The following is a 14,355-nucleotide window of genomic DNA, read 5'->3' as shown; positions in this document are numbered from 1 at the left end:
CTGATTGATGTATATATACAGTATATATATAGGGGTTGGACAAAATAACTAAAACACCTGGTTTTAGACCACAATAATTTATTAGTATGGTGTAGGGCCTCCTTTTGCGGCCAATACAGCGTCAATTCGTCTTGGAAATGACATATACAAGTCCTGCACAGTGGTCAGAGGGATTTTAAGCCATTCTTCTTGCAGGATAGTGGCCAGGTCACTACGTGATGCTGGTGGAGGAAAACGTTTCCTGACTCGCTTCTCCAAAACACCCCAAAGTGGCTCAATAATATTTAGATCTGGTGACTGTGCAGGCCATGGGAGATGTTCAACTTCACTTTCATGTTCATCAAACCAATTTTTCACCAGTCTTGCTGTGTGTATTGGTGCATTGTCATCCTGATACACGGCACCGCCATTGGATGCACATGGTCCTCCAGAATGGTTCGGTAGTCCTTGGCAGTGACGCGCCCATCTAGCACAAGTATTGGGCTAAGGGAATGCCATGATATGGCAGCCCAAACCATCACTGATCCACCCCCATGCTTCACTCTGGGCATGCAACAGTCTGGGTGGTACGCTTCTTTGGGGCTTCTCCACACCGTAACTCTCCCGGATGTGGGGAAAACAGTAAAGGTGGACAATACATGTTTCACATTGTCCACAGCCCAAGATTTGCGCTCCTTGCACCATTGAAACCGACGTTTGGCATTGGCACGAGTGACCAAAGGTTTGGCTATAGCAGCCCGGCCGTGTATATTGACCCTGTGGAGCTCCCGATGGACAGTTCTGGTGGAAACAGGAGAGTTGAGGTGCACATTTAATTCTGCCGTGATTTGGGCAGCCGTGGTTTTATGTTTTTTGGATACAATCCGGGTTAGCACCCGAACATCCCTTTTAGACAGCTTCCTCTTGCGTCCACAGTTAATCCTGTTGGATGTGGTTTGTCCTTCTTGGTGACATTACCCTGGATACCGTGGCTCTTGATGCATCACAAAGACTTGCTGTCTTGGTCACAGATGCGCCAGCAAGACGTGCACCAACAATTTGTCCTCTTTTGAACTCTGGTATGTCACCCATAATGTTGTGTGCATTGCAATATTTTGAGCAAAACTGTGCTCTTACCCTGCTAATTGAACCTTCACACTCTGCTCTTACTGGTGCAATGTGCAATTAATGAAGATTGGCCACCAGACTGGTCCAATTTAGCCATGAAACCTCCCACACTAAAATGACAGGTGTTTCAGTTTCATTGTCCAACCCCTGTATATATATATACTGTATATACTGTATATACTGTATATATATATATATATATATATATATATATATATATATATATATATATATATATATATATATATATATAAAAGCACTTGTCAGTACTTAATGATCTTCTTTGGTCATTGCTGATGCAAAGCTTTGCGAATTTAAGATGTGTAAAAATCTAGAAAAAAAGCAAAATAAGTTTATAGCCTCTGACTTTTGGCCACCGCTGTATGTTACGACAGTTTTGGGATCTAAATGATTTTTGTGACTGAATGACTGGAATATTCTCTGACTGAATGACTGGAACACATTCATCTTTGTTCAAAACACTTTAATTTGGGTGCCAAATTTACAGCATTACAGTATTACAGTTCTAGAGGTTTCGAGGGTATTTCGAGAGGAAAATAAAGCTGCTTCTCTGCCAATTTCTAAATTTGCATGAACTTGCAAATTGTGTGCAATTCTTGCACTTCTTAATTCCTCACTGCCTTCAGGCTCCTGTTCCGATCATTAATTCATTCATTCGCATTATGATTAACATCAGCTGTATGTCTATAAAACACTGATGATTCCTAATATGGGTTTGATTGAGCGTGAGGTGGCTTGGTGCTTAAGACTGTTGCCTCACAGCAGGAAGGATCTGAGTTTGAGTCCCAGGTTGCGCAGTCTGGATCCTTTCTGTGTGGAGTGTGCATGTTCTCCCTGTGTTTGCGTGGGATCCCTTTTATCCCTTTGGGTCTTTTATCCAGTCATTAATTGGAGATACTGAAGGTGTGTATGTTTGCCCTGTTACATTTTAAACATTTAGCAGATGCTTTTGTCCAAAGCAACTTACACCGATCAGCCATAACAATAAAACCACCTTATGGTTTCTACACACACTGTCCACTTTATCAGCTCCACTTTCCATATAGAAGCACTATGTAGCACTATTTTACTCAGTAAATTGTACCCACCGCGACCCTAACTAGGATAAAGCGGTGCTAAAACAGACAATGAATGAATAAATGATTGATAAACAGTCTTATGTTATGATCAATGCAGAGTTAACATACACTTCGTACAACAGGTAGTTTTTAAACATCTGAATCAGCACATTAAGCTCAATACAGATGCCAAATTCAACATAATTTAAATATCCTGTAACTTCAAGCTAAATTCTAATTATCAGATAACACAGAACAGTAGTCACTTGCCAATGTCAAAAAGAATAAACAAATCACCCCATAATGCTGGAAGGAAAAATGTTCCTATAGTCATTTGTAATCCAGGAGCCTCCCAAAACCAGATCTGCCATGAATTAAAAGCTGCTAAATTATTTCTGACACTGTCCACATTCAAGTGAGCTATACACACATGGGTTTAGAGACTGCCATGCAGAAGCCCCCAAAGAGGAAAGGTCTCTATGTCTATGTTGATGTAAGGTTAGGGTTAGGATAAGTTTAGGGTTAGCACAAGGTTAATTAACATTAAAACACTTTCTGCCGCTCAGGTGGCGCAGCGGTAAAGCACACGCTGTTCACCAGAACTGAGATCTCGAATACATCGTATCGAATCTCGGCTCTGCCTGCCGGCTGAGCGGCCACATGAACAACGATTGGCCTGTTGTTCAGATAGGGGAGGGATTAAGTCGGATGGGGACTCTCTCTCAGATTAGTGCAATTACGACCTCTGTGGCTGGTTGGTGGCGCCTTCACAGAGATGGGAAAAGAGTGCGGTTAGTGGGTGTGGCTCTCCGTACACAGCGCTGTACTGCACTGCACTCGCAAGTGTAGGTGATAAGTATAACGAGGTCTGTGGTAGCTGGTGAACGTGCCCCGGGTTCCCAGCGAAGCAGACATTACAGAGCTCAGAGAACAAAGGCCTCTTATACCAGGCCTCCTAATTAGTGCTGATCACCCGCAGCCGTGGGGCTGACTACTTAAGCCAGCTCCACACAGCAGCGGGTGTCGCACCTTTGTTTGTTTTCCGGTCCGTGGTGGCAGTCGTCCACACGTTCGTAGCCTTAGCTGGTAGCCCTGGTGGCGTATGCCATTCGGGTAAGTAAAACCGCAAGGTTTGAGGTAACTGGTATGTTCTGTTGGTCTCGTAGATATAGTGTGGTGCGACGCGGTGCAGTCCTCGAACTGCAGTTCATTTTGCGCTAGCAGTTAGCGTTAGCGGTTTCACTCAGCGCTGTGTTAAAGCGCTGAAAGTATTCTGGCATCAGTGCCTTCAGTTATTCTGAACATTGGATTCTCCAACCGCTGGGTGGCGACTCCGCTGAGCAAGCGGTTGCCGTGCTAAAGACCCCGGTTCGAATCCGCAGTCTAGAACTGCCTAACTTTGTTTATTTGTTTCTTTCTGGTTTCAGATTGGTGTGTCAGCTCCGCGATCCAGGGCGCGCCGACCGGTCACTGCGATTGTTAGTCGCGGTGTTGGGTCTAGCGCTCCTCGGAGTTCCCCTCCTCTCCCTTCGCTCCTAAGCGTATTAGAGGTTCTCGCGCTCCCGTTTTCCAGCACCACTACAGTGCGGTGGTAACGCTCCCGGCTGCCACGCGGCTGACCGGGGTTCGCGTCCCGCTTCCTTCGGTTTTGGTTTCACTTTGTTTATTTTTCATTTAGTTGCGCCAGCAGCTCCGTCGGAGTTTCCGATCGGGTTTTTTGTGTTCTGTTTTTCGTTTGCTGTTTATCTTTCTGTTGTCCTTATAATTAAATAAAATATTATTATTTTTATTTACTTCTGCATTTGCGTCCTTTCTTCCCACGTGACAGAAAGGTGCGACCAACCATGGACGCAGCAGAAACGCCACCCCCTATCGACGTATTACGCCACCAGGGTGTGGCGTTAGGCAGGCACGAGGTGGCCATTAGCCAATTGGCGCAGCAGGTAGCTGCGCTTAGCCAGCAGTCTCCAGCTTTAGGAGCCGGCCCACACCCCCCACCCCATTCGGGAGGATGTGGAAGCCGCGACACCCCCATTCCTCCTCCTGAAAGATATTCGGGAGAGGCCAAGAGGTGCCGTGGCTTCCTCCTCCAGTGCGCGCTAGCCTTCGAGTTGCAGCCCTCCCGCTACCCCACAGAGCGGTCGAGGGTTGCCTATATCGTTTCTCTATTGACTGGCCGAGCCTTGGAATGGGCTACCGCCCTCTGGGAGCAGAACGCTCCGGAATGCTCATCCGAAAGCGCCTTTAAGGAGGCCTTAAAGGAGACCTTCTTCCACCCCTCGGGGGGTCGTGAGGCAGGCCCACGCTTACTTGAGCTAACCCAAGGTAATCGGCCAGTCGTAGATTACGTAATCGAATTTAGGACACTAGCGGCGGAGTGTGGGTGGGATGAGGGCTCTCTCACCGCCATCTTTCATCGTGGCTTATCGGAGAAGATAAAGGATGAGCTGGCCACCAGGGACTGTCCAACGACCCTTAAGGCCTCCTATACGCTGGCCACAGCCATCGATACCCGTCTTCGCCAGCGAAACCGGGAGCGGGGTACCTGCCCCCCGTTTACCCGCTTGCTGGCGCCCCCTAAGTCTCCTCCACCGGCCCTGGATCCCGAACCCATGCAGTTGGGCTCAGCCCGTGCCAATGCCCGTTCGGCATCGGGTTCGTTCTCCCGACCTCGGCGGCCGGAAAACATCTAGGCCGCTCTCGAGTCAGGGACTCGGGAGTGAGCCGACCTACCATCCCTGCCCAAGGTCTGCTTTTGCAGGCCCGGTTGTCCTGGGGCCTCGGGAACACAAACCTTCAGGTTTGTGTCGATTCAGGTGCGGTGGAGAATTTCATTGACAGCGATCTGGTACACAGGCTGGGGATTGAGGTCCAACCGCTAGCATCACCAGTGTCGGTCCATGCGGTGGATGGCCGACCTGTAGCGGGCAGCCCGATAACCCAACGGACAAGACCTCTCACGTTGCGTCTGCAAAACCACGAGGAACGGATTACCTTTCTTGTAACTCACGTTCCTCACCTCCAGGTGGTTTTGGGGTATTCGTGGCTGCAAAGACACAACCCTCAGATCGACTGGGCCACCGGATCAATCTTCATCTGGGGAACGCGGTGTCGCGACTCGTGTTTGCTGCAAGGTGGCACGGGTTCTGCTCCGACGGAACCGAAGATGGAGGTGCCGGATTTGGCAGCTGTTCCCCCTGTGTACCATGACTTACGGGAAGTTTTTAGCAAGTCCCGGGCGCAGGACTTGCCCCCCCACAGACCGTTCGATTGCGCCATCAATCTTTTGTCCGGCACTACTCCTCCTAGGGGGCGCCTTTTTTCGCTCTCCGGTCCAGAGAAGGTGGCTATGGAGGAGTATGTGCGTGAGGCACTTAAACAGGGGTTCATCCGTCCTTCCTCCTCCCCAGCTGGGGCAGGGTTCTTTTTTGTGAACAAAAAGGACGGCACCCTGCGCCCCTGTATCGATTATCGCGGTCTGAACGCCGTTACGATCAAGGATCGGTACCCGCTGCCGCTGATGGCCACGGCTTTTGAAGCCCTTCAGCGAGCTTCTGTTTTTTCCAAGCTCGATCTTCGCAGCGCGTACAATTTGATCCGGATCAGGCAGGGGGATGAGTGGAAGACTGCGTTCATTACGCCCACTGGCCACTATGAATACCGGGTGATGCCATTTGGGTTAATGAATGCCCCCGCAGTCTTCCAGAGATTTATCAATGAGGTCTTGCGGGAGACTCTTGGTAAATTCGTCTATGTTTACTTAGACGATATTCTTATCTTTAGTCGGTCCATCGACGAGCATATAGGGCATGTCCGACGAGTTCTCCAGCTTTTGCTTGACAACCATTTGTTTGTCAAACTGGAGAAGTCAGTCTTTCACTCCCCCACGGTTTCGTTCCTGGGGTTTGTAGTGGCCGAGGGCACCCTGCGCATGGACTCGGCTAAGGTATCAGCTGTGGAGAAGTGGCCAACTCCAAGTTCTTTACGCCAACTGCAAAGGTTTTTGGGCTTTGCAAACTTTTTTCGGCGTTTCATTAAGAACTTTAGCTCAGTCGCCTCTCCGTTAACGGACCTTACAGGAAAAGGTCCGTTCCGATGGACGGTGCAGGCCCAACAAGCTTTTGACGAGCTAAAAACACTCTTGACAACTGCTCCCGTTTTACAGTTGCCCGACCCAGAGGAACCCTTCGTTGTCGAAGTGGATGCCTCCGAGGTCGGAGCTGGGGCAGTTTTGTCCCAAAGAGTGGGGCCAGAGAAGAAGCTGCATCCATGTGCCTTCTTCTCGCACCGCCTGACTCCAGCCGAGCGGAACTACCCGGTTGGAGACAGGGAACTCTTGGCCATTAAGTTGGCGTTAGAGGAGTGGCGACACTGGCTCGAGGGGGCCAATCATCCTTTTCTTGTCTGGACGGATCACAAAAATCTGTCATTCATCCAGCAAGTCAAGAGGATGAACTCCCGTCAGGCCCGGTGGTCCTTATTTTTTGGAAGGTTCAATTTTACACTGTCTTATAGACCGGGGTCCAGAAACGTCAAACCGGATGCTCTGTCTAGACAGTGGGAACCGACCAGGCCGGAGACCGGACCTGATCCCGTGATCCCCTCGACCCTGATAGCGGCCCCAGTCACATGGGGCATATCGAAGGTCATTCGGGATGCCCACCGGGCTGAACCCGACCCCGGTGGGGGACCTCCTGACAGACTGTACGTACCTTCATCCGTACGGCGTCAGGTTTTTGAATGGGCCCATGCTTCCCCATTTTCGGCGCACCCAGGTGTGACTAAGTCCCTGGTCTTGCTGCGCCGAAGATTTTGGTGGCCGGGGATGGAGAACCAGGTACGTGACTTTGTCCGTGCTTGCTCTGTGTGTGCTCTGAACAAGACACCCAGAGAGCGCCCGCGGGGCCTCCTTCATCCGTTGCCAATACCTGCTAGACCGTGGTCCCACATTTCTCTGGACTTTGTGACAGGCTTGCCAAAATCCAGAGGGTTCACGGCGGTATTGGTAATTGTCGACCGGTTTACCAAATCTTGCCTTTTTATCCCACTGCCCAAGCTACCATCCGCCATGGGTACTGCGCAAATCATCCTGAATCATGTGGTGAGAGCACATGGGGTCCCATCAGACATTGTGTCTGATCGGGGTCCACAGTTTGTAAGCCAGTGCTGGCGGGCCTTTTGCCAACTTCTTGGCGCCACGGCCAGCTTATCCTCCGGCTACCACCCGGAGTCGAATGGGCAGTCGGAGAGGCTGATCCAGGATCTGAGCAAGATGCTCAGGTGCCTGACGGCAGGGAATCCGACCACGTGGTCGGATAAGTTGATATGGGCAGAGTTTGCTCACAACACCCTGCATCATTCGGCGATTGGAATGTCACCGTTTGAGGCTCAGTTCGGGTACCCTCCGCCGCTCTTTCCTGAGCAGGAGCAGCAGGTAGCGGTCCCGTCTGTACAGCTTCATGTCCGCCGCTGCCGCGCCGCCTGGCGCAAAGCTAGGTAGGCACTTGTGGCCACCCAGCGCTCTGTGAAGCGCAAAGCTGACCGCAGGCGGCAGCCGGCTCTTACCTTCCGGCCAGGCCAACGAGTACTTGTGTCAACGAGGGATCTCCCCGTTCGAGGTGCCCCACATAAGTTGGCACCCAAGTACATTGGTCCGTTCAAGGTGGTAAAGCGGATTAATCCGGTGACGTATAGGTTGGAGCTTCCTCCCCGTATGAAAGTGCATCCAACCTTTCATGTCTCCCATCTCCGACCATTTATGTGCGGGGGAGTTTTACCCCCTCCCCAACCTCCCGCCCCTCGTATCATCCAGGGTGCCCCTGCCTTCACCGTCCGCCGGTTGCTTGACAGCAGGAAGGTTCAGGGTAGCACCCAATACTTGGTGGATTGGGAAGGTTACGGCCCTGAGGAACGTTCATGGGTACCGGCTCGCCAGATCCTGGACCCTGAACTGATCCGCGAGTTCCGGCGCAACCGAGCTGCGGGTCTTGGGACCTCAGGAGCTGTCCCTAGAGGAGGGGGTTCTATAACGAGGTCTGTGGTAGCTGGTGAACGTGCCCCGGGTTCCCAGCGAAGCAGACATTACAGAGCTCAGAGAACAAAGGCCTCTTATACCAGGCCTCCTAATTAGTGCTGATCACCCGCAGCCGTGGGGCTGACTACTTAAGCCAGCTCCACACAGCAGCGGGTGTCGCACCTTTGTTTGTTTTCCGGTCCGTGGTGGCAGTCGTCCACACGTTCGTAGCCTTAGCTGGTAGCCCTGGTGGCGTATGCCATTCGGGTAAGTAAAACCGCAAGGTTTGAGGTAACTGGTATGTTCTGTTGGTCTCGTAGATATAGTGTGGTGCGACGCGGTGCAGTCCTCGAACTGCAGTTCATTTTGCGCTAGCAGTTAGCGTTAGCGGTTTCACTCAGCGCTGTGTTAAAGCGCTGAAAGTATTCTGGCATCAGTGCCTTCAGTTATTCTGAACATTGGATTCTCCAACCGCTGGGTGGCGACTCCGCTGAGCAAGCGGTTGCCGTGCTAAAGACCCCGGTTCGAATCCGCAGTCTAGAACTGCCTAACTTTGTTTATTTGTTTCTTTCTGGTTTCAGATTGGTGTGTCAGCTCCGCGATCCAGGGCGCGCCGACCGGTCACTGCGATTGTTAGTCGCGGTGTTGGGTCTAGCGCTCCTCGGAGTTCCCCTCCTCTCCCTTCGCTCCTAAGCGTATTAGAGGTTCTCGCGCTCCCGTTTTCCAGCACCACTACAGTGCGGTGGTAACGCTCCCGGCTGCCACGCGGCTGACCGGGGTTCGCGTCCCGCTTCCTTCGGTTTTGGTTTCACTTTGTTTATTTTTCATTTAGTTGCGCCAGCAGCTCCGTCGGAGTTTCCGATCGGGTTTTTTGTGTTCTGTTTTTCGTTTGCTGTTTATCTTTCTGTTGTCCTTATAATTAAATAAAATATTATTATTTTTATTTACTTCTGCATTTGCGTCCTTTCTTCCCACGTGACAATAAGATGTTCGATTGCTGTGCACATGTCCCCAATCAGGAGGAGTGAGAGGATGATTGATGGTCAGAAATTGGATGTGCTAAAGTGGGAGAAAAAGGGGGAAAAACACTTTCTACATTATCAGGTTTACAATCTTTGTTGCTTTCTGTATGTTTTTTAATAAAAATATTTTTGCTTGGTTAAGGCGCCAGCATGAGGAATGGAGGAATACATGGGCATGGCATGACTCCACAGAGAATCCAAGGCTGGATGGTGTAAAAGAACTCGCTGGTGACTTTACACATGTTGGATAAGGTGAGTGCTACTCTGCAGCCCTTTGGGCCAGCTTAAGGGTGGTGCAATGGAATTAAGGAATTCAAAAATACCACATTTGTAAAAAAAAAAGGGAAAATGTAAAAAAGTCTCAGCCATTAGTTGTCAAACACTATGGGTAATAATATTTGCATTTACAACAGCATCCGCTCATCTACATTTGCATTCATGTCATATAGACTTGTATCTAGACTTATATAGTTATTATTTAAACATCCTTCATTATTATTACTGTTATTATAATACATACCTAAATAATATTTTATTATTATTACTGTTATTATTACAGTATACACCTAACTAATCCCATTTTATTCATATGCTTATTATTGCTCATAGATAAATAGCTATATTTATAATTATACACTGATCAGCCATAACATTAAAACCACCTCCTTGTTTCTACACTCACTGTCCATTTTATCAGCTCCACTTACCATATAGAAGCACTTTGTAGTTCTACAATTACTGACTGTAGTCCATCTGTTTCTCTGCATGCTTTGTTAACCCCCTTTCATGCTGTTTTTCGATGGTCAGAACCCCCACAGAGTAGGTATTATTTGAGTGGTGAATCATTCTCAGCACTGCAGTGACACTGACATGGTGGTGGTGTGTTAGTGTGTGTTGTGCTGGTATGAGTGGATCAGGCACAGCAACACTGCTGGAGTTTTTAAACATCGTGTCCACTCACTGTCCACTCTATTAGACACTCCTATCTAGTTGGTCCACCTTCTAGATGTAAAGTCAGAGATGATCGCTCATCTATTGCTGCTGTTTGAGTTGGTCATCTTCTAGACCTTCATCCGCGGTCACAGGACGCTGCCCATGGGGCGCTGTTGGCTGGATATATTTTGGATTGGTGGACTATTCTCAGTCCAGCAGGGACAGTGAGGTGTTTAAAAACTCCAGCAGCTCTGCTTTGTCTTATCCACTCATACCAGCACAACACACACTAACACACCACCACCATGTCAGTGTCACTGCAGTGCTGAGAATGATCCACCACCCAAATACCTGCTTTGTAGTGGTCCTGTCGGGGTCCTGACTATTGAAGAACAGGGTGAAAGCAGGCTACAAAACTATGTAGAGAAACAGATGGACTACAGTCAGTAATTGTAGAACTACAAAGTGCTTCTATATGGTAAGTGGAGCTGATAAAATGGACAGTGAGTGTAGAAACAAGGAGGTGGTCATAATGTTATGCCTCATCGATGTATGTTAATATTACTCATAGATATGTAAGTTACTGATATTCTCTGTTTTCTTTGCACAGTGCTACTATTTGCACCTCTGGTAGATGCTAACTGCATTTTGTTGCCTTGTACCTGTACTGAGCAATGACAATAAAGTTTCAAGCAATTGAGGCCTGAGGGCCTTGCACAAGAAAGAGCCCAATAGTGGCAACCTGGCAGAGGTAGGGTTTGAACCACCAACATTCCGATTACATGTCCAGTATCTTAACATCTGAGCTAACATTACCACTGCTTTCAAAACCTTTTAAGAAGAATTTGCTCAAGATTTTGATATGCATCTTTGGGAGTTTGTGCTTCTGAAACAAAAGAGCTTTTGTGAGGTCATGCATCATCGGTGGACGAGAAGGCATGGCTCTCATTATAACTGTTAGTATCATTAGCATCAGGAGTGTTCAAATACGTTTGGCCATATGGTGTATTTTGTATGCCAATACATGCTTTGGAATTGTGTGTAGTGGAATTGCAGTGTAGTGGCAGTTGATGCATCTAGAATTAATGAGGGCAATAAGGTTACTTTGGAGTCAGTCTGTGTACCCATGCAGCCATTGTGTAACCCATCACAGGGTTTGTACTCACTTCCGAGAAGAGAGGGGGTTTGGAAAAACGTGACTGACTTTGATACTGTCATGTGGGTGGATGTGTGTGGGGACCTTTCCTACCCTGTGGATCAGCTTCATCCCAGTTCTGCAACGTTGTATGCAAACCAGGAAAAAGAGCAGTGCATGTATAAGTGTGTGTGTGAGTGTGTGTGTGTGTATTTGGAGTGGGTACTATATTTTGGAATTGTGTAGCGCTGTAGATTTTCAGGTCCTTGTGAGTTTGCAGAGGTGCTGCGATTGGCTTCCACAAAACACACCCCCCATTCGCAGACATTTCAGTGTACCCGAAACAGGCGTAGGCAGACACTGAGGTGGGGGTTGCCAAGGCAACCAGCTGCCTCTGACTGAGACGGCGTTCTCCCAGAATCCCAAACACGGCATTTTGATTCAGGGAAACACCGTGCTTTGCATTTCACACGTACAGACACACATTTATTTCTGTCCATTATACATAATTATACTCAATACTAATAATAAAATAATCCAGATAATTACTGTACCTTTCTTTACATTTACTATAGTATTATGTTTTATTTTATTTTTTTATCTTTACATGACTGTTTCTTCCAGTAATCAATTCACCTCACGTACAGTGAACATGAGGTGTGGTATCGCAGCGAGACCGATAGAAAGTACACACTGTGACTCACATTTTCAGAAAGATCACAGACGAAAGGGAGGGAGAGATTTGTTGCAGCCGACCGCTAGAGCTGAACGTTCGGTCATTACCTGGCACTGCAAGTACCAGGAAGCAGAGAACATCCTGGTGAGCCACACACTCAAAGCAAGTGTGGGAAGTCCATTAAATGAAAGTGGCTCAGTTTCCTAGAAGATTGCTGATTGAGAACAGTGGTTATGCTTACTGGAATATAATAGGCACAATAGGTCCATCATATATCAATATTAGAATATAATATAATATAAGAATGTTGCTATTTTTGGGGTCATTTTAACACTGCATGCCATCATTATACTTGCGATGTTCCAGCAATTGTATAAAATAGTGCATCATAGTTCCAATAACAAACTTTTGTGAATACTTATTATGTTTTCATGTACTACATTTACCACATGCCTAGGATATTACTGGCAGGTATAATCAGCTTCAAAATAACTGATATTCGTAATGAATACAGTTAAGAAAAACAATGGGTGTGTTCGAAAACCTAGTGCGCTCTCTACATAGACAACATTTTACATCATCCTAAGTGTGCTCCCGAGAAGGAGGCTGTTCAAATTCCTAGCGCTGCTGGAGTTTTTAAACACCTCACTGTCACTGCTGGACTGAGAATAGCCCACCAACCAAAAATATATCCAGCCAACAGCGCCCTGTGGGCAGCGTCCTGTGATCACAGATGAAGGTCTAGAAGATGACCAACTCAAACAGCAGCAATAGATGAGTGATCGTCTCTGACTTTACATCTACAAGGTGGACCAACTAGGTAGGAGTGTCTAATAGAGTGGACAGTGAGTGGACACGGTATTTAAAAACTCAAACAGCGCTGCTGTGTCTGATCCACTCATACCAGCACAACACACACTAACACACCACCACCATGTCAGCGTCACTGCAGTGCTGAGAATCATCCACCACCTAAATAATACCTGCTCTGTGGTGGTGCTGGGAGAGTCCTGGCCATTAAAGAACAGCATGAAAGTAAGGTAAGTGGAGCTGATAAAATGGACAGTGAGTGTAAAAACAAGGAGGTGGTTTTAATGTTATGGCTGATCGGTGTATGTCAGTTATGTACTGTATGTGAACTGTGAGTGTAGTGGAATATTCTGGCAATAGATGCATCCAGAATAAATGAGGAGCATAAGAGGACTTTGTAGTTCACCACTGTATGTATGCAGCCACTTTGAAACCATTATGAAGGATTGTTACCATGAATGACCTTTATATTGACAAGTGGGTAGAATCCATCCAGATCCTCCAGATTTCAAGGGCCTCTCCTGTGCACTCTCATCTACAGACCCTACAGGTATTTAATTGGATTTAGGTCCGGGAGCTTGGATGGCTATGGCAAAAGCTTGATTCTGTGCTTATCAAATCTTTTTTGACTCTGAGCCTCTAACATAACCAGTTGTTGGTTTCAAATCATTAAAATTTAGTTTTGAGATCCATTCAGCTCTGGTAACCTGATGCTCAGAATCTTTCTAATTTGTCATTTCTGAATCATCTATAATATTGCTAAGAATGTGAGTCACACTGTACTTTTCCTTTTGCCTAGTCATCACTCAGTGATGATGTGAACTGGATAGAGTCACAACATTTGAAGATGAGAGGGCTGGACAAACAGACAGCAAAGGTTACGAGGGGATGAGAATGTGGCATTAGAAGAAAGAAAAATGAGATTAACAACACTATAGGGAGACAAAGAAGGGAGAGGATGAAAGATGATGAGTAAGCAGAGGAACAGAACGAGCTGGATAAATGTTACTTTTTAAGTGGACAGTGTGGGACAGAATGGTAAGGTTGCTAGTTCAAATCCAAAACCATCAGCACCCAATATTCTGTTTCAGTAATACCTAACAGAAGTTCTTGTGCAGTGATCAGTAGTGATGGGTACAAGCACTCCACCAGTCAGGTTCTCATTATGAAGTCACCTAGGAGTAATTAAAACAATATATTTGAATACAAGATCACATACTTACCTGGCAGGGGCGAGACCATGATTAAGAAGGTGGTTCACCCAGGGCGAGGCTCAGCCATTGCACTTGTGCTGACCGCTGCTAATTCCCCAAATGCGGGAATCTCTACTGCATAATTTCTGATAGTCCACTGTCAGAAACAGCGGTAGCCTAGTGGGTAGCGCTATGAAGTGGGTAGAACTATGGAAGCACTTCTGTAGAGCTGTGAAGTGGATAGAACTATGGAAGCACTTCTGTAGAGCTATGAAGTGGATAGAACTATGGAAGCACTTCTGTAGAGCTATGAAGTGGATAGAACTATGGAAGCACTTCTGTAGAGCTATGAAGTGGGTAGAACTATGGAAGCACTTCTGTAGAGCT

General features: G+C 47.4%; 1 non-coding gene across 1 annotated transcript; it reads left to right on the top strand.

Moving 5' to 3' along the window:
• Positions 1–13,990: 13,990 nt before the first annotated feature.
• LOC134325837 (U1 spliceosomal RNA) lies at positions 13,991–14,153 on the top strand. Its single transcript, XR_010014373.1, has one exon. It is a non-coding gene; the product is annotated as a U1 spliceosomal RNA (small nuclear RNA).
• The last annotated feature ends 202 nt before the right edge of the window (positions 14,154–14,355 follow it).

This window comes from Trichomycterus rosablanca, chromosome 1, assembly GCF_030014385.1.
Source record: "Trichomycterus rosablanca isolate fTriRos1 chromosome 1, fTriRos1.hap1, whole genome shotgun sequence".
Taxonomy (NCBI): Eukaryota; Metazoa; Chordata; class Actinopteri; order Siluriformes; family Trichomycteridae; genus Trichomycterus; species Trichomycterus rosablanca.
This window is presented reverse-complemented; position numbering and strand designations above follow the sequence as displayed.